This window comes from Malus sylvestris, chromosome 9 (assembly GCF_916048215.2).
Source record: "Malus sylvestris chromosome 9, drMalSylv7.2, whole genome shotgun sequence".
Lineage (NCBI taxonomy): Eukaryota > Viridiplantae > Streptophyta > Magnoliopsida > Rosales > Rosaceae > Malus > Malus sylvestris.
The window spans coordinates 2,393,665-2,413,220 of NC_062268.1; the positions used below are offsets into that span (position 1 = coordinate 2,393,665).

General features: G+C 39.7%; 1 pseudogene; it reads left to right on the forward strand.

Moving 5' to 3' along the window:
* The first annotated feature begins 263 nt into the window (after positions 1–263).
* LOC126582507 (senescence-associated carboxylesterase 101-like) lies at positions 264–1,223 on the forward strand (annotated as a pseudogene).
* Positions 1,224–19,556: the final 18,333 nt, after the last annotated feature.

Genomic DNA, 19,556 nt, shown 5'->3' on the forward strand with positions numbered 1-19,556 from the left:
AACTTTCAACAGAAATATCTGATTTGATGATGATTTTGGGAAATGGTTTCCTCACAAACCTGTTTATTTCCATCTCTTGATTCTCCTTTGATTTATTTAATCCAAAGACTAGAAATAAAGATGGGAGTCCAGGGGGAGAATATGAGTTTGCGGAAATCACATCCCATGTTTACTTTTAGCTACTAACTTTTCTCTCAACTCATTTGTAAAAGTCATTATAGCCGCAACAACCCAACATAGAATTCGGAAGTCTGATGAACAAGATGGTCACTCACGAACGTAAACTAGCGGTGCAGAAGACGAAGGTTTACAGGTCCTACTTGAAACTGAATGAGATTGAAAAGTACATTGCCTACATGGAATGGTACAAGAAGTCGTCCAAAGAAATGGGAATTGGATACTATGACAGGTACAGAAACAAGCACTACAACAAAACATTATATTTACCACGACAATTTTATCATGGACTTTAGAAGCTCATGGTAGAAAGGAAGCAATTATCACGGTCAAAGTCGGCCCGTGGTAAATATGATTAATTCATCGTGGTTATATTCACGTCCGTTTTCTTTTAAGCATTACGCGAGTGACATTATGGCCGAAGAGTACAAGAGGACGCTCTCAAGGTATTGGCATGACACGGTTGCAGAAGCTGGGAACAAGCCCCGGCAAGAAGGAGCCGCAATGCCAGCCCCTTTTCTTTTTGCTGGAACGAATTACAAAAAGATGATCGAACCGCTTTGCATTGCAGAGTACTACAAGGAAGGTGGAAAAGATTACATAGAGGAAAGGCTTGGACATTTCGTTCTTTTGGAGCAATGGTACAATAAAAGGAGGAAAATAAGAAGAAAGAGAGGGAAGAAAAGGAGAACCCACAACTGCGCAGCGCAAGCAAGCCCAATTCAAAAGCGAAGAACGTGGCTCCTAGTCTGAATGATGATTCTTGTTTTTGGGCGCACGTCGAGGAAGTGCTTGTCTGGTGCAACGAACAAGCGAGTAATCCAGATGCTAAGCCAATGACCGAATTTGAGCTTTACGTTCTGAATATGCTCGAGAATTTCGCAGTTACGGTAGATATTTTCTTGGAGAATGGTAGCTTCATGCATTGGTGGAACAAGTATAAAGTAATTGTGGGAAGCAACTACTCCTCAGCATTTACCGAGGTCATGAAGCGTAAGACATATCGCAAATATGCGGATTGGGTCTCAATTCGTACTGATCAATAATCCAAGATAATTAAGTTTTAAGCAAGCAATTAAATCAGATAAAGCAAGATTAATTTTGTTGTATTGCTTATGATCTTCATAGAGAGACGTGCATTACTTTTTTTTATTATTTATTTAATTCTTTTTTTTGGAAAACCTCAGTACGAGAGGAATTTTATTGATAACGAAAAAACAAGTTACACCTAGTCAGCGGGGACATAAACCTTACCCCTAAAAAACAGAGACAACGAAAAGGAATACACTAGAAAGAAGGGGGGATATAAATCTTACCCTTCTAGAAACAAAAAACGAGAATGATACAAAGAAAAGAGGGGGGAACATGAAACCTAACATCTCTAGAACCAAACATGAAGGTCTAAACCTGCAAAACAAGTCAAACAACACCATAAAGATAGGAGAAAAAAAAAGAAAGTGAGGCAAACCTAGATGCCGACATGCACATTAATTTGAGAAGCGGTAACCAGTCAAGTCAACATAGTCAGAAAACAAAGCAGCACGAATTGCCATCGAAGGAGAATCATGTCATGTTAAAGATGGAGAAGAAAAGCCCATGTTAGCAAAATTATCCGCAACAAGATTTCCTTCGCGATATATGTGAGGTGCGTAGAAAGTCATTTTCCGAATGCGATCCAAACAAATAGACCATTGCTTATTAAGAGGCCAAGGAGGATCAAAATTAGACGATTGATGAGCAAAAATAACACTAGAACTATCACTTTCCAACCAAAGACAATGCCAACCCCGCTGATAAGAAAACTCAATACCAATAATAATTGCTGATAACTCTACAAAAAAAGAGTTGCAATGACCAATCCGTTGACAGAAACCTCCAAGAAAACGACCATGGCAATTCCTGAAAACTCCTCCACATGCAGCAGGACCAGGATTTCCTTTAGACAAACCATCTTAAATTTTGTGGTTTTTAACATTTAGTACATAAAGTTATTTTTGTCCCCGAGTTATACTAAAGTGTTAATTTTGGGATAGTCTCATACATTCGTTAGTATAGCTGTTAAGTCTCCCGTTAATTGATGATGTGATGTTTATGTGAACAATAACTGGACGCCATGTGTCATTAAAAGGTCTACGTGGAAATTCAAAAAAAAAAAAATCGAAATTTCAAAATTCAAAATTTAAAAACTTCAAAAATTAATAAATTAAAAAAAAGGTGGGGATAATTTCTTCCTCTCTCACCGTCCTTTTTTTCTCTCTTCTGCAATTATTGAGCTCTCTTTTGAATCTCAGATCCCCAGCAACCCTTGCCCTAGCGACCTTGTAACCCTCAGAAAAGGTTTGCAAACCTCGTAACCATCGCCCTTTGTTATGATCCAATTCTCTAAGCCCTTAATCAATTGGCAAGTAACACAGAGGGTAGAGAGGAGGAGGGAATGAGGAAGGTAGAAGGAGCAGAGCTCCAATATTTTTGTTTATATTTCTTTTTGTGTAAATTCTCATCTGATTACAATAGTGAGAGCTAGTGCTCTTATACAAGTCACAACTCATCATGCCAGCTGGCTAATTATAACAAACTTCACTAAAACAGGAATAGGCCTAATAATCCCAAGATTAAAACCTTTAATAATGATTAAGCTAATCACTAATTACAGATCATATCATTACTCACCCTCTTGAAAAACAACCTTGTCCTCAAGGTTAGGATTAGCACTTGAAATCTGGAACTTTTTCGCAGTGAATTCATCATAAGCCTCTCTGCTTTTATTGTCTAACCAAGGCACTGCACCAAAACTTGGATTGCAAAAATCTTGGTTGATATCTGCAACCCATCCCAAATGCTGAAAAAAAAAAGAACAAGCTTTGGAGATGACTCCCCGCGAAGCCTTGATGTCTTAGCTGGAAAGAATTTATCCCCGTCATCAGATGTATGGAAATTATCCCTTACAATCAATTCTGAACCTTCCAAGCTGAGTCTCCTCGAAACAGATGGGAAATTTATTAGAAAAATAGATCAGCCCACATGTGTGTAATCTATATACAAAAAATCTCTCTCTTCATTAGCCAAATCGTTTCACAAATCCCAAAACACATAATTATATCTTGAACAATGCTAATTAATGATTTCCCATTTACTTAAGCCCAACATCAACGCCAATGAACTGATGAAAGAGCGAAAAGGAGAAACAAAAAAACCTCAATGAAGCAATTAAATGGAGAATTACTTGATAATGCTGGAAAATTACTACAAAAGGTTTGAAAATTACCCGGTAAGATTTAAAAAAAAATAAATAAATAAAAAGAGTTGATGTGGAGTGGAGTGGGAATCACATACCGCCATCACCTTTAAATATGTAGTGCTCCCCTGAGAGAGCATCAATAGTGACTGTGCAGAGAAACAAATGATTGAGAAATTCAAGCTATGAGCTCAGAGTTGGGGCTTCCACTTTCCAACTGGGTAAGAAATAATAGAGAAAACACAGAGAGCCAATCCACCAAAAATATTAATCAAATGGGTTTCTTCCAATTCAAAATTCGGACCACCCAAATTCTGATGAAGCAATAACCATTCAAAATTCCAATAGATTGAAGCTCTCACAGACCACAAATTATCAATACCCAGCAATGAAAAATTTGATAACAGTAATAATGAAGGAAAAAGAAATTAAAGCAACGAGCCATTCTCTAAATCTCAGGCACCAATCCAAATTTACAGATGTGTTTTTCTTTTCTGTAATCTGATTAGAAATTATTAAAGATGATTACATGAACCACCAAATTCACCACCAAATTTCAACAAAGAAGTAGCAAAGCACAACAACAAAAAAAAAAAAAAATCAAATATTTGGCTTTCGGGTAGTTGAGAAGAAGTGAGATTTAATTACCTGTCAAAGGCTACAGTAATTGGGAGCACAATGGGGTGGCGAGGAGATTGAACAGATGAGGAAGCAAAGAACGAACAGATCTCACAAAGCGAAATCGAAATCGCCAATCGTGTTGCAGAGAACAGTTTTTTCCTTTTAGTAAATATAATATAATATAATTTCTATGCTAAAACCCATGGTTCGGAGAAGAATCTTGCATGATCACTAACAACGTAAGGGAAAATCAAACTTCGTGGTGCTTGTTTTATGAATCTCTTTATTTTTTATTCCAAATTTAAGAGTGTCTCACTTTTCCACAGTTTCTAATCTGTTATTGTTTTGGGAAAGTGGCTAAAATGGTCTGAAATCATATCTCAATTCTCAATTTATGAACTTATCAAAATTAAATATCAACAACATATTGAAAAACTGATAATTTTAGTGATTGGGTAAAAAAATGATCATTTTAGCCAAATTCCCTCTTATTTTCTGTCGTCGTAATTTTAGATTGCAACTTTTGTAAGTTTTTCTGATTTTGGTGTTGGTTTTTGTAGTTAAGAATCAAGAAATGTGTCACGCCCCGATCTCGACATTCGTCCAGGATTGACACGTGACGTCACCAAATACCTGTACATCTACCATACCACTCCTCCGGGATACGGGCCAAACACAACTCACGATCCAAAAGCGTAGTAATTTTTTTCGTATACTTTATGGCTGCATCTAACCTTCTCATTAGATTGCCTACGTACCCTAAACAGGGATCAAGCCATTCGTAGTTCGTCCTTCACTACCCTAGAACAATCATCACATAAATCAATATGTCTCAACATAATACCTTCATCTATAGCATGTAACATATCAAATAACCAATGAAGCACAATAATATTCTTTAGTCATCATGCCATTCACCCACACATATGTTTTCCAACACCATCCAACAATCACACCAATCAATAACACATACAATACATCGAAATGCAGGGCTAGAGTGACAAAGTTCGGTCGAAGCCTACATCCCTGAAGCTGAAATCGAATCCAAGGAGCCCAAACCACCCCTAGCCCGTCCCATATTCCTTCCCGAGCCCAGAGCTTAAACTCGAGCAACTCTCGGACCTCACATCGGAGAAAACAGGAAATGGAGAACTCCGGCAAGTTATCAAATTTTTCCGATCGAGGTAAAACTCGAAATACCTTCAATCTCTACCTTTTCGATGTTCTGATTCAATTTTTGAGTTGTATACGTGTTGTGACGACGTTTGGGTGCAAAAATCAACTCTGGGATGAACTCCCCGGTTTTCTGGCGAAGTTCGCAAGTTTCAGACCATTTTTCTGGCCAAAACCTTTGGGCCATTGTTCTAACCCAACCCAATAACTCAGTCAACCTAATCCAACCTAGCAAACCTAGCCCAACCCAGTGACTCGGATATGTGAAATCAGCCCAAGCCCAGATTCGTGGGCTAGATCCGACTTGGGATCCAGCCCGATCCAATTCCCAAATGGATTTGGAATATTCTTGGAAATATTCCTTGTGTTGACTTTTATGATATTTTCTCAGGAACCTTCCTAGACTAATTTCGACGCCTTGAGTCCCTTTTTTACATCTATTTAGTGAAATTCTAAAGATTTAGTGTAGTTGATCAGCTCGGTGTCTCAGTTCACTTTTTGGGTCAATTGTTGACTTTTTCGTTGACTTTTTACAAAATTTACTCGAAACTACTCTTAGGGTAATTTGACGCGCTGATTCCGATCCGCCATCTGTTTCTCCAAATTCAAATGTTTTAATTAAGTTTTTACTAATGGGCCTCTATTATGCTTAGGTACTATTTAGCATTGGCGAATTCGTATTTACATGTTCGAATGGCAGTAACCTCGCAAGTACCTGTGAGTGGACCCCTTCTCAAATTGCATGCTTTCATAACTATTAGGCTTGCATTCATGAAAATAATATTTTTATAATTCTATATTTTATGAATTATTTATGCTTTATATTTGATTTATATTGCTTTCACGAAGTCTTTATGAATTATCTTAATAGCTTTTGAAGAATTATTTATAATCCATTGGTTTAATGTTTATGAGAACTTGTATTTATGGAAATCACGTTTATGGATTTATAAGATTTGAGATATGTTTTTTATACTTATCTAGTGGGTTATTATACAACACATACACACAACTCGACTATGTAGACTAACACACCCCGTTCCGAAGGAGGGCATGCTGGCCGTCACGTAAGAGTGACGTAACCATTTACACAGTTCGGAAGCTTTAAAGATACAATTACTAAGATATAACATCCGAGGGTGAATCCTACTTTTGTGAATTCTGTCAGAACACCGTTGGATTCCTCGTGGCTACCAAAGCTCTGTTAACTTGAACCTGGAGGGGCGCAAAACAAAATTGAGTGGGTCAGTACAACAAAGTTTTTCGAAAACATTTCATTTAAAACATTACTAACCCCTCGCCGTAAAACCTGAATACTTTCCCAGAAAATAACATAATAGTATATAAACATATATATATATATATATATATATATATCTATATATATCACCAAAAGCTCAATTTATAATCCTTCAACGCTTTTCAGAAAGAATATGCCATGCCAAGCTATATGCCAAAATATAATAAAAATGCATCAATATAAATCAGGTGAAATAATAAATCAACCGGAGATCCTACAGTGGTCCTGTACGGCTGATTCTATAGCTCAATATTCCAACCAGCCGGAGTCACCAACTGTGACCTGTACGGCCCTGCCGGAGTCACCAACTATGACCTGTACGGCACTACACTGCACATAAGCCGGAACTACCTATAGTAGTCTGTACGACTAAGATGGTGAAATAATACGCTCTAGTGCTTCTCTCATTAATCATATGTGCACATAATCTAAGGTCACCTACCAGTCGGAACCCCTCTAATGGTCTGTACGACTGGCATGTCGGAACCACCTCTAGTGGTCTGTACGACTAGCATCTACTTGGATCCTAGGTGAGCGTGTGATGCAGGGTGAATAACATAAGCACTAACACCAGGGGTGCAGGTTACGAGCTCTCAACGTAATTCACATCATCATTCATTCATATAAACCATATAAACTCACCTGATACTCACATGTGCGTCCACAGCACCAATTCACATATATATATGCATCAATATCAATTCATATAATTTATAATATGCATCATGGCAATTGAAAACATACTTTCATATAATTTCAATTTCTGGGACAATTAATAGTATATAGGTAATACTAAAAATAAAAACTGCCCACTCACCTGGAGTTCGCCCTACAACTCCCTAGCACAACACATCAAGGCGTCAAGACGATCGGTGCCTAGAACAATAATCAAATCCAACCTCAGAATCATATCGATAGAATATATAACTTATATAAAACACGTCATTACGTAGTTCGATCCGGAAGATTTGCAATTCAGATTTCAAATCCATAACTTCCAGAGGTCCACAATATACCTCTAGGACAACATCCTAAAATTTCATTATCATCCAATGGTCGGATCTCCGTCAATCCCAAAACTAAGTGACGGTTAACATTCTATATTATGAACTTACAACTCCAATTCCGAAAGATCCATAAATCAGATTCCCGATCCGTAATATTTGAGGATTATAGGATCGTGCTACGGTGGTAAAGTGGGCCGGGATGTGATCCACCCCGGGCCAGGATGTGACAAATGGTATCAGAGCTAATCCCTGGCCGGAAGTGTGCCGACGAGGACGTCGGGCCCCTAAGGGGGGTGGATTGTAACATTCCACATTGCCTAGGGGAGTGATCCTTAAATGTATATTCTCATCCCTACCTAGCACGAGGCCTTTTGAGAGCTCAATGGCTTCGGGTTCCGTAGGAACTCCGAAGTTAAGCGAGAAGGAGGCCAGAGCACTCCCAGGATGGGTGACCCACTGGGAAGTTGCTCGTGAGTTCCCAAAAACAAAATCGTGAGGGAATGGTAAGCCCAAAGCGGACAATATCGTGCTACGGTGGTAGAGTGGGCCCGTGATGTGATCCGCCCTGGGCCAGGATGTGACATAGACGTCTATGGCCATAGGACACAGTTGAGGATATTTATGACATACTCTCAGCTTCATTGAAAAAATCAGTGTTGGCCAGCTTCACTAGCCACGACTAGTGTCGGTGTGTTATGTTTATAGTTATATTCTCTTCTCTAGCATAACCCAGAGTCGTACAGCTTCACCTTAGGGTGATGGGACCTACCATGTTTCTTCACTAGCGTAACCCAGTGTCGTACAGCTTCACCTTAGGGTGATGGGACCTACCATGTTTCTTCACTAGCGTAACCCAGTGTCGTACAGCTTCACCTCTGGGTGATGATTATGCCTTCAGGCGACTATGATACCTATAGTTGAGTATATCACAGAGTTTATTTACAAGATTCTCATATCTACCTTCGGGTGTTACGATACGATTTCCAGAGATGATTTTATCGTTACAAAATTTTTAGCATGCTAGAGTTTCCAGAAAAAACTATTATGTAGTATTATATGGGTTTTCAAATAGAGAGTTAATATGTTCAGAAAAAGAAAACGGTTTTAGTATTATCACTATTATTATAAATTATGGTCCACTCACCCTTTCATTCTTGTGCCTCTTTTAGGATTTAGAATCGAGGAGCATGATCCCGGCGTCAGTGCACTTCCGCATAGGTATCTTCGAGTCTTCTCAGTGTATGACCCATTTCCCTTGTTCGTACCTTTTTATAATAATTCATTCACATTATTCTTGCTTAGTTGTAGGTTTTGAACACGTTTCTTTCTTTATAGTTACATATTTTAGTCACTTTCGTTTACTGATACCACTTGCATGCATGTTAAAATGGTTTCGTCACCTTCGGGTGTCAGCTAGCACGTGCCTACCCTGGTATTTGAGGATATCGGGGTTGGGGCATGTCAGCCTGGGTGGTCGTACTATGCACAGAGGCGCGTGTGGGCCAGCAGACCTTGGGCCTACGCTGCGTGCTGGGCTAGTGCTTGCTCTTCATGGGTCTAGGCCTAGTTAGTAGTGAGTTGGGCTCGACTGGCAACGAGTTGGCCTTGGGTCGTCTGCCCATGGGCTCATATTGCTAGTTGGCTAGCGATCTTTCGTGCACCTGGACTTGCTGCAGTGGCTTATGCCTCATTCCCTGGGCCTAATATGGCAGTTGTCACGCTTTCGACCTCTTACATGTGGTCCGTGAGTCCATGTTCAGTGCAAGTGGCCATTGTAGCACGCGTCTGGGCCTCGGCTTGGGCTGCTGTTGTGAAATCACATTCTTGGATTTCACTATTATAATTTCCATGCTTCATATTCGTGAAATTTTATATTATTTTTTTGCAAATTTAATTTAATTTAGTTAATTTAGAATATTAATTCCTTTGTTACAAAGTTTGAAATTTTGAAAATAATCATTTAAAATTTGTAGACCTTTTATGGTCAAAATTAATGTTTTCAAAAAGAGATCAATCATACGAACGTGTAGGCGAAGGCCGTTCACGAATCGAAGCTATAACAAAGAAGTTATGAGCAACGGAAGTTTGAGATAAATGTTAATTTAGGACTTTCTCTAAATGAAAGGTTACTATGTTTATTTGGAAGAGGGACCAATTAGATTGGGGGAAAGCCCATTTAATGGGAGGATGGACCAATCAGAAAGGGGATTAGGGTTAACCAATCAGAAACGAGAGAACCAGCAGAGCCGGATCCTCCCTCAACCCGCATGACTCGGTTTCTGGCGACTTTTGCTTCCTTTTCTTTTGTCGATTTTTTGACGAGTTGGAGACATTCATCACCACCACATGACTCACTAGCCTCCCCTCTTCAATTCTCAACCAAACTCAACTCAGTTTTACTCTAATTTCATGATGACCTCATTCGGCGAGTCCATGAGTCCTGTGTTGGTGATCTGCCATTTTTGAAAGTTATTCTTTTGACCACCACCACCCACAGACACCCCTTAAGCCCAGGAACATGACCCAAACAAGTTTGGGATGGGCAGAGTAACAAAGATGACGAATCAAAGTGCACCATTTTTAGGGTTTTCCGATGGATCATGGTATTATCAGGCCTTAGACCTCGACCCATGTATAAAACTTACTCCCTTCTTCAAGATCTTTATTTTGGTATACTTTGAGAAATTTTGGAGTTAGGTGGATTTTCCGGCAAATCAGGGCGATTAACCACCTCGTGCGGTGGTGCATGCCGGTGGCGCGTAGCTCGAGGACCCAGTTGATCATTCTTGAGTACATTCGATGTCCAATTCCATATTTGATATCCGATTGACAAAATTTTGTTTCTTGAACATATTTTCGTTAGGGTTGTTTGTACCATACTTGACCAATCCCGAAACTACCGAGCATCGATCAACGTTATACCGTCAAGGACCCAGAAGAGTTTCCCACTAACCAGGAAGCCAATCACAGCGAGACACGTGTCGACATCAGAAGCCAATTATAGCATGACACGTGTCAACATCGGAAGTCAATCACAACACGACATGTGTCAATGTCAGAACAAAGCTAGAAACTCTCTTTTATAAAAGGAGATCATTCTCCCACAATATTGCCTAATGTCACTTGTACTAAATCATTCACTAGTACTCACTAAAGGAGAGCTTGAACCTATGTACTTGTGTAAACCTTTCACAATTAATGATAACTCATCTACTCCGTGGACGTAGCCAATCTGGGTGAACCACATATATCTTGTGTTTGCTTCATTGTCTTTATCCATTTGCATACTTATCCACACTAGTGACTGGAGCAATCTAGCGAAAGTCACAAACTTAACACTTTCTGTTGTACCAAAGTCCTCACTGATTTTATGCATAAACATTTGGCGCCGTCTGTGGGAACGACACTTATTCCCACTCTCTTCAGCTTTGTCAAGCTGGTTTCCACCATTCGTACACTCTCTTTTGACCAAGCATCCCTCTCTAACATGGGGAGCGAAGGAAGCCACAGCACACAGAATGACACCCATCTTGCACCTAGTGCGAAGCAACGAAAGAATGAAGGAAAGAGGGCTGCTCTTCAAGCTAAAGTAGATGAGCTAGAAGCTCAGAACAACAAGTTAGCAATGAAGAATGAGGTCATTTAGGAGCAGTATGAGAAGCTCTTTAAGACTCTCCACGAAACTAGGCGTACTCAAACACGCGAGCTCGTTACCCCTATGGACATCAACCATCATCTGGATGCCCCCCAACACAGAGGGTCACATTCATTCGACATGGGTATCCCTGATAAGGAGTGAGCTAATCATCAAAACATTGATCAACATGAGACTTCTCTTAACCCAACTGCTTCGACCTGAAGCAGGAGAAGTGGAGGAAGACACATCCTTGTAGAAGGGTTAGAAAGATCGAAAGCCGTTTATCGTGACTGCCGAGACTTCCTAAAGTAACGTCGAGAGAATCCCTCCCCTACATAAGCTCGAAGATCAATGACCCAATAGTTTCTAAAAGACTCGGTCCTCTCCCACGACCCAGGCCAGCTGCCAATCTAGGGAAGGAATGACATGTCCCAGAGGAACATGAAGGTACAGAAGACTCGGAGGTATTCCGATAGACTCACCTTAGAAGTCAATACGGCAAGTCCAAGGAAAAACCACACGCTCTTGCTCAAACTTTCCTACTTCCAAAAGGCGATGGAAACTTACGGAAGAAAATTCCAGTGGTACATGACTCCACTCAGGACCCCTTTGTCCTACAGCTTCTTGAGGAAGTAAACAAGTTGAAGGCCAAACATCAGGCCGAGATACCTGACTGGAACCAACCCAGGCCTGACCCTTTCACAAGAAGGATCCTTGACACCCCCTTCAAGCGAAGACAAAACAAAAGCTTGATTTACAACTCTATACTGAAATAGAGGACTCGATTGAACACCTTAACCTCTTTGAGTCCACCATGGCATATCAGATGCTCTAAACTGATGACTTGTACAATATTAGCCAAAAGTTGGACGAGTTACTACGTTCAGCCATAAGTATTCTCGCTGCGTTGAGGCAGATGACAAGACCGCTCTCAAGGCCTTCACGGCAGGCCTACGTGATTGTTTCTTCAAGTACATGATCAATGCCAACACTTAGAGGACTTACTCTGAGGTGATGACACAGGCTTACAACCACGCCTCCGCCTAAGCAAGGACATACCAAAGGAACCCCCATATGGTTAACCCCTATCAACAAGTAGGAAGTGGAAGTCAAGTTCTACCAAGTGAGGATATATTGACCATTCAGACACCCATTGCATTATCTCCTAGCTCATTTAGCTACTCGCTAAGTCACCAAACGTATTTGTCTCTTGGTAAGATGAATGATTTTTACTCTCAGCAAGCCCATTACAACAAGAGGGATAATAGTTCGTATCAAGACAACGAGGGGTGAATGTACCATTGACTATTATGACTATGGGGCCAAGCCTCACTCTTTCAAAGCAGAGGACTAGGTACTGAAGGAAATGCTATTATAAGAAGGCATATACATTACAAATGTTTTGACCCTTAATCGCTTGAGATATTTTGTCACACAAGCCATTCGGCAACTATTTAAAGAAGAAGGAATTCAGACAACTTCTCTTGAGTCTTTTGCATTCCTAGCACTGGAACACTTGGTCTATGCTGACTACCCCTATACTCCAACTCAGAGCTTCAACATGCATACTTTGACACAAAGTATGTGATACTAAGTGTTACAACCAACATGATTCACATATCGAAAACATAGATCCCTTCATGCATAGCAAAACATTCATAAGCATCACTCATGTCAATCAACATAAACATCATACGTTCCAATACATTCATACATAAACATCATACATTCCAACACATCCATACATATGCCAACTGTGCTTCGAAAAGGTTCAACATACTTTGTGTCATTCAACATTTGCTACAATGTGCCTCGACACCTTGTCCTTATTCTAACTAACCAGGTGATGAAATGTAAAAGAAGGAACTCATCTTCATGCCACCAACCAGGTGATGAAATGTACAACCCGTACTCTAATATCATTTGGCAACTTGCCACTCATGCCACCAACCTGGTGAAGAAGAAACTCATCTTCATACCACCAACCAGGTGATAAAATGTACAACCCGTACTCTCCTTCATGCCATCAACCAGGTAATGAAATGTACAACCCGTACTCTAATATCATTTGTCAACTTGCCACCCATGCCACCAACCAGGTGAAGAAGGAACTCATCTTCGTGCCACCAACCAGGTGATGAAATGTACAACCCGTACTCTTCTTCATGCCACCAACTAGGTGATGAAATGTACAACCCGTACTCTAATATCATTTGGCAACTTTCCATTCATGCCACCAACCAGGTGAAGAAGGAACTCATCTTCATGCCACCAACCAAGTGATGAAATGTGATGAAAGGTAATGAAGGAACTCACCTTCGTACCACCAACCAAGTGATGAAAGCAACTCACCATTCATTCCACCAACCAAAAGACGAGTGGTACAACTTGTACATGTGAACTCCTAGCATTCACAAATAATAAAAAACCCTCAAGCTTCACACAGTCTTATGCCTAACAAGAGTTATAGTCACCAACAAAGTCTTATTGCAAGCCAACAATGGCTTCAGTGCATGGTATACGAAGATCAAGCTCTTCAGCCCTCTTGCATCTGCTCCAGACATTTCTCTTCTGTAACAATGCCAACACTACAACTCGTAGAAAGCTTCACACACTCTTGATCAAGATTGTTCGAAGCAAATTAAATTTATATGGTTCATCCAAACCTTCGACTACTACAAGGTGTGGCTTGCATCACAATCTCTTGCTCAATAGTGTAGAAGCAAAATTTGTAAATGTTATCTCTCCCACATTTTCAAATTTCTAGTTTCCAAAAAAAAAAAAAATTGGGAAATTCAACAAAACTTCATTAATGGAGGACAACTACAAATTCTCAAAAGCTTCATACTATCTTGATCAAGATAGTGTGAAGCAAAATCAATTCATGGTACCTAACAAAGCTTCAACCTCAAAGCTTCACATACAAAGCTTCAACAAATGGAGGGCAACTACAAATTCTCAAAAGCTTCACATTATCTTGATCAAGATAGTGTGAAGCAAAATCAATTCATGGTACCCAACAAAGCTTCACCTACAAAGCTTCACCACAAAAGGTTCACCAACAAAAGCTTCAACAAATGGAGGGCAACTACAAATTCTCAAAAGCTTCACACTATCTTGATCAAGATAGTGTGAAGCAAAATCAATTCATGGTATCCAACAAAGCTTCACCTACAAAAGATTCAACACCAAAGCTTCACCTACAAAAGCTTCAACACCAAAGTTTCACCTACAAAAGCTTTACCTACAAAAGCTTCAACACCAAAGCTTCACCTATAAAGTTCAACACCAAAGCTTCACCTACAAAGCTTCAACACCAAAGCTTCACCTACAAAGCTTCAACTCCAAAGCTTCACCTACAAAAGTTTCAACCCCAAAGCTTCACCTACAAAGCTTCAACATCAAAGCTTCACCTACAAAGTTTCACCTACAAAGCTTCAACATCAAAGCTTCACCTACAAAGCTTCAACTCCAAAAGTTGCTTCACCTACATAAGCTTCAACTCCAAAAGCTGTTTCACCTACAAAGCTTCAACTCCAAAGCTTTACCTACAAAAGCTTCAACTCCAAAAGCTTCACCTACAAAGCTTATATATATATATATATATATATATATATATTTTTTTTTTTTTTGAAAATTCGAAAAAAATAAAATAAAAAATTCCAAAATTTGAAGAAAAAAAAAATTCAAAAATTCAAAAAAAAAAGAAAGAGAGCCTATACCTCACATTCTTTGGGCGTAACAACTTTCATAACAAATGTACATGAAAGAGGGGTTTTAGGCTACCACTTAGAAAGGAAAATGGTGAAGTTTTGTTACTTTGAAAACTTGGCTACTAGCAAGACACCTCCTTCGTCAACTCCCTCGACCGAAGACTTGGGGGACTCCTACCATAAGCTACTACACCTCGGTACTTAGAAGTTTCACGACTACTCAGTGACTTGGATCTTTCAAGTCTCCAAACGAGAAGTTTTCCTCACTCGGGAAATTAAGGGAGCACTACCTTAACCTACATGCTTCACTCACAAAGCTTCAACATACAAGCTTCAACAAAAGAAAAAAAAAATTAAAGAACTTAGTGAAGGAGGCCTTGGTGTATTTAACACAATACGTTGAAATGAAGCAAAGCTTATTTATTGATATCTCCGATAAGTTACAAATATGTATATATACATGAATCAAAATAAACAAACAAAAGGGAGCCTTCACAAAAGTTGCTCAGGAGAAGTCTTAGCAGTCGGCAGAGCCCCAGAAAAAGAAGGCACCAGAGGGTGATCATTCGGAGCCTCAGTACTGGACAGAACCCCAAAATGAGGAGGCATCAGAGGTTGATCATTTAGAGCTTCATTACGCGATACAGCCCCAGAAGACGAAGGCAATAAATGCCTTTGGAACAAACCCACAAACCTCTGATGATCAAGCAAAATCTGACCATCAGATTCCTGCATCTGGTTAAGCTTTCTCTTCATGTTTGTAACAAAGTCATGTGCGAGCCTGTGCAATTGTTTATTCTCATGCTTAAGCCCTTTAATCTCCTGTTTGAGACTTATCACTTCAGCCGCCAATGATTCAACTTGGTGGGTTCGAGCAAATAGGTGTTGGGCCATATTAGACACAAAACCTGCACACTGAACACTGAGAGCCAGAGAATCCTTAACAGCCAACTCATCAGACCGTTTGGAAAGTAGTCTGTTATCTTTGGGAGTGAGAAGGTTCCTGGCCACCACCGCAGCGGTCATATCATTCTTCATCACAGAGTCCCCAATGGTAAGATGACCAGTAAGGGATAAGAAGGATGGGCATCATATGTTGTCTTGAAGAGGTATGGTTGCCTCTTCACCAAAGTTCAAGTCAAAACGACGGTCGGATGGGCCAGACATTTTCAGAAATGATGAAAGAGAAATGAGGTCCAATAAATCTCTGAAGTACGAAAATAAAGGGAAAATTCCTACAAGCAATAACTATTTAAACGTACTTCTTGCACATAATTGGTGGTCCTATAAAAGAAAGGGCAGCAGGGCCGTTTGTTCAAAAATAGAAGAGGCACCATTATCTGGATTTCGAGAAGCAGATTTTTCCTGAGTAAAATATGTCGACAATCCCCACACACAACATCAGCTCATCGGGTACCACAGATAACTTTGCGAAAGATCTCTGACAAAGTTTATACACATAAATTTTGAAGGTCCAGCTACCTTACCATTACCCACACTGGTAAAGGAACAGCACCACTGCTTGATAACTGGAAAGTCCCTATGTGTGTCAACCTCCGTGCTCTGTGGCAAGGTAGACTGGCAAAAATGCCCAACCTTTACTCATATCGAGAAAACACTCCCAACATGATTACTTTCTTAAAAATTAAAGAGGCACCGCTCCCCGACTCTCGAGAGCCAGACTCTCACCATGATTGTTTCTCAAAAATCGAAGAGGCACCGCTATTCGAATCTCAAGAACCAGACTCCCACCAGGATTACTTTCTCAAAAATCGAAGAGGCACCGCTATCCGAATCTCGAAAGCCAGACTCCCACCATGATCGCTTTCTAAAAAATCAAAGAAGCGCCGCTATCTAAATCTCGAGAGCCAAATCCCCAATAGGATTTCTTGTTCAAAAATTGAAGAGGCAACGCTCTCCGAATCTCAAGAGCTAGATCCCCAACAGGATTGCTTGTTCAAAAACCAAAGAGGCACCGCTCTCCGAACTTCGAGAGCCAGATTTCCTTGGATAGAATTTGTCTGCAATCTTCACACGCAACATCAGCTTTCCAGATACCACATACCACTTTTTCAAAGTGCTCTGACAAAGTTACACATGAAGCTTGCAACTCCCACTACATTGCTATGACCAAGAAGGGTAAATGAATAGCATTACTATTTGTTGTTAGGAAGACTCCTATATATGTCGACCTTCATCCTCTACGGACAGGCAGACATACAAAAATGCTCAACCCTTCCTCATATCTGAGAGGGCACTCCCAACGAAGCCTCTCGAAATACTCAGCTTTCTTCCCCCCAATAATACCTATGCAAACCAGCCACACCAGAGCAAGAGTATCTCATATCATCAGGGTCAAAAGCAAGAGTATCTCATATCATGCTTTTTCCCTTCCATTTCCTTTGCCCTTGTTCTTACCTGCAAGACAATGAGAAAGAGAGCAATCAGTCAACACTTGGAATCAAGCTTCTAGTCAGGAACTGACTGCCTGGAACCCCTTGCATGATTACTTACCTGGCATTGCTCTCGATTACTCAACTTCAACATCTTATGCTTCTAGAGAAGATACCACATCTATCTGAGGAACAGATAGGGCAAGTGAGAAGGATATAAGAAAGCATGTGGAAACAAGCATAACAGAACACGTGCTGATACATCCACTACTTTGTCAACAGAAAAAGTATCTCATATCATCAGGGTCAAACGTACTCTAGATTTGATGGACTTGTTTTGACCCTCAAATTCTTGAGTCGGCCTTATACTCTGGAGGAAACCAGAAAACCTTCCAGCCCAGTTCAAGAATAAGTCTGTGGAAAGTTACTTCTTCAAAAGCAAAAGTATCTCATATCATCTCTTCTCATTTTTCTTCTCTTTATCCTTCTTGCTGCCTGCAAGATAAGGAGAATGAGAACAATCAGCCGGAACTCGAAATCAAACTTCTAATCTGGGACTGATTGCTTGGAACTCTGATTGCTTACCTTATCTGTCACCTCTTTCGGTAAATCTCCTAACTCGGCGACTTGAGGGACTCCTACTACATGGTTTGTATCGCACTTGACCAAGCCTGAAACTACAAGTAAGCTTCAAGTCAAATTGATACATTACCTTGTGCATCTCCACCGGTTAAAGATACCACCTCTAGATGGAGGAAAAGTACTTCCAGAGAAGATGTCACATCTACCTATGAGACAGATAAGGCAAGTGAAGATGATACCACACTTCAGTACTTAAAAGCTTCATGATTACTCAGCTGCTTGGATCTTGCAAGTCCCCAACCGAGGAGCTTCCCTCACTCGGGAACTTAGGGGAGCACTGTTTGTACCATACTTAACCAATCCCGAAACTGCCGAGCACCGATCAACGTTATACCGTCAAAGACCCAGAAGAGTTTCCTTCCAACCAGGAGGCCAATCACAGCGCGACACGTGTTGACATCAGTAGCCAATTATAGCGCGACACGTGTCGACATCAGAAGCCAATCACAACACGACACGTGTCAATGTCAAAACAAAGCTAGAAACTCTCTTCTATAAAAGGAGATCATTCTCCCACAATATTGCCTAATGTCATTTGTACTACATCACTCACTAGTACTCACTAAAGGAGAGCTTGAACCAATGTACTTGTGTAAACCCTTCACAATTAATGAGAACTCCTCTACTCCGTGAACGTAGCCAATCTGGGTGAACCACGTACATCTTGTGTTTGCTTCCCTGTCTCTATCCATTTGCATACTTATCCACACTAATGATTGGAGCAATCTAGCGAAAGTCACAAACTTAACACTTTTTGTTGTACCAAAGTCCTCACTGATTTTGTGCATCAACAAGGGTCTACCACTTGAATATTGTAACATTGAGATGTGGAGGCAATTGAAGATTAGAGTTTGATTATCAAGGAAATGGAAACAAGCTTCAGGCTTGGTTTGAGATGTGGAGGCAACTGCTGATACATATATGTTTGGATGTTATGTTTAGAATTATTTAATTTTGCATTCACATGGTAAAAATTCTAGAAAGAAAAAAACATGAGATTATTCCTTGTTATGATGTTCAAGATATGAACTGTGATAGCCACAACTATTATGTCGTATTTTAGAAGAATTACTTGTTGCCTTTAGCAACAATTTGATTTTGTTGAAAAGAAGGAAGAAAGATGCTATTTGTGGCATTTGTTATGCTATTTGTTTCATAGGAAATCTGGAAAAATCTACCATAAATCCCTCCAATTTTTTTTTTCGTCAGCAAAATCAATTCCAAATGAAAGATTAATGAGGCTTTAAAAAAAAAAAGTTTAAAAAATGAAAATGCTCAAAGTCCAAGCATTCTCACCAATTTATTTTAGTCATTAAAAGTATACTTAATGAGGTTTTCAAAATTCTAGGCACATTAAAAACAATATAAGGGAAAATTCAGAAATCATATTAAAATAATTAAAATAGATAAATCAGAAATATGTAAGGAGTGTGGATTGAGATTTTGGGGGTGTCAATAACAGCTTCCTATGAAATTTTCTTGGTTATTCTGTACTAAAATATATAAATACAAATATATATATATATATATAGAACTGTTATTAGCACTCCAAAAATCTCATTTTACACTCCTCACAAGTGTATTTTTCTTTCCAATTATAGAAAGTTTGGAGGGTCAAATGAGATTTTTGAAGTGCTAATAACAATTATATATATATA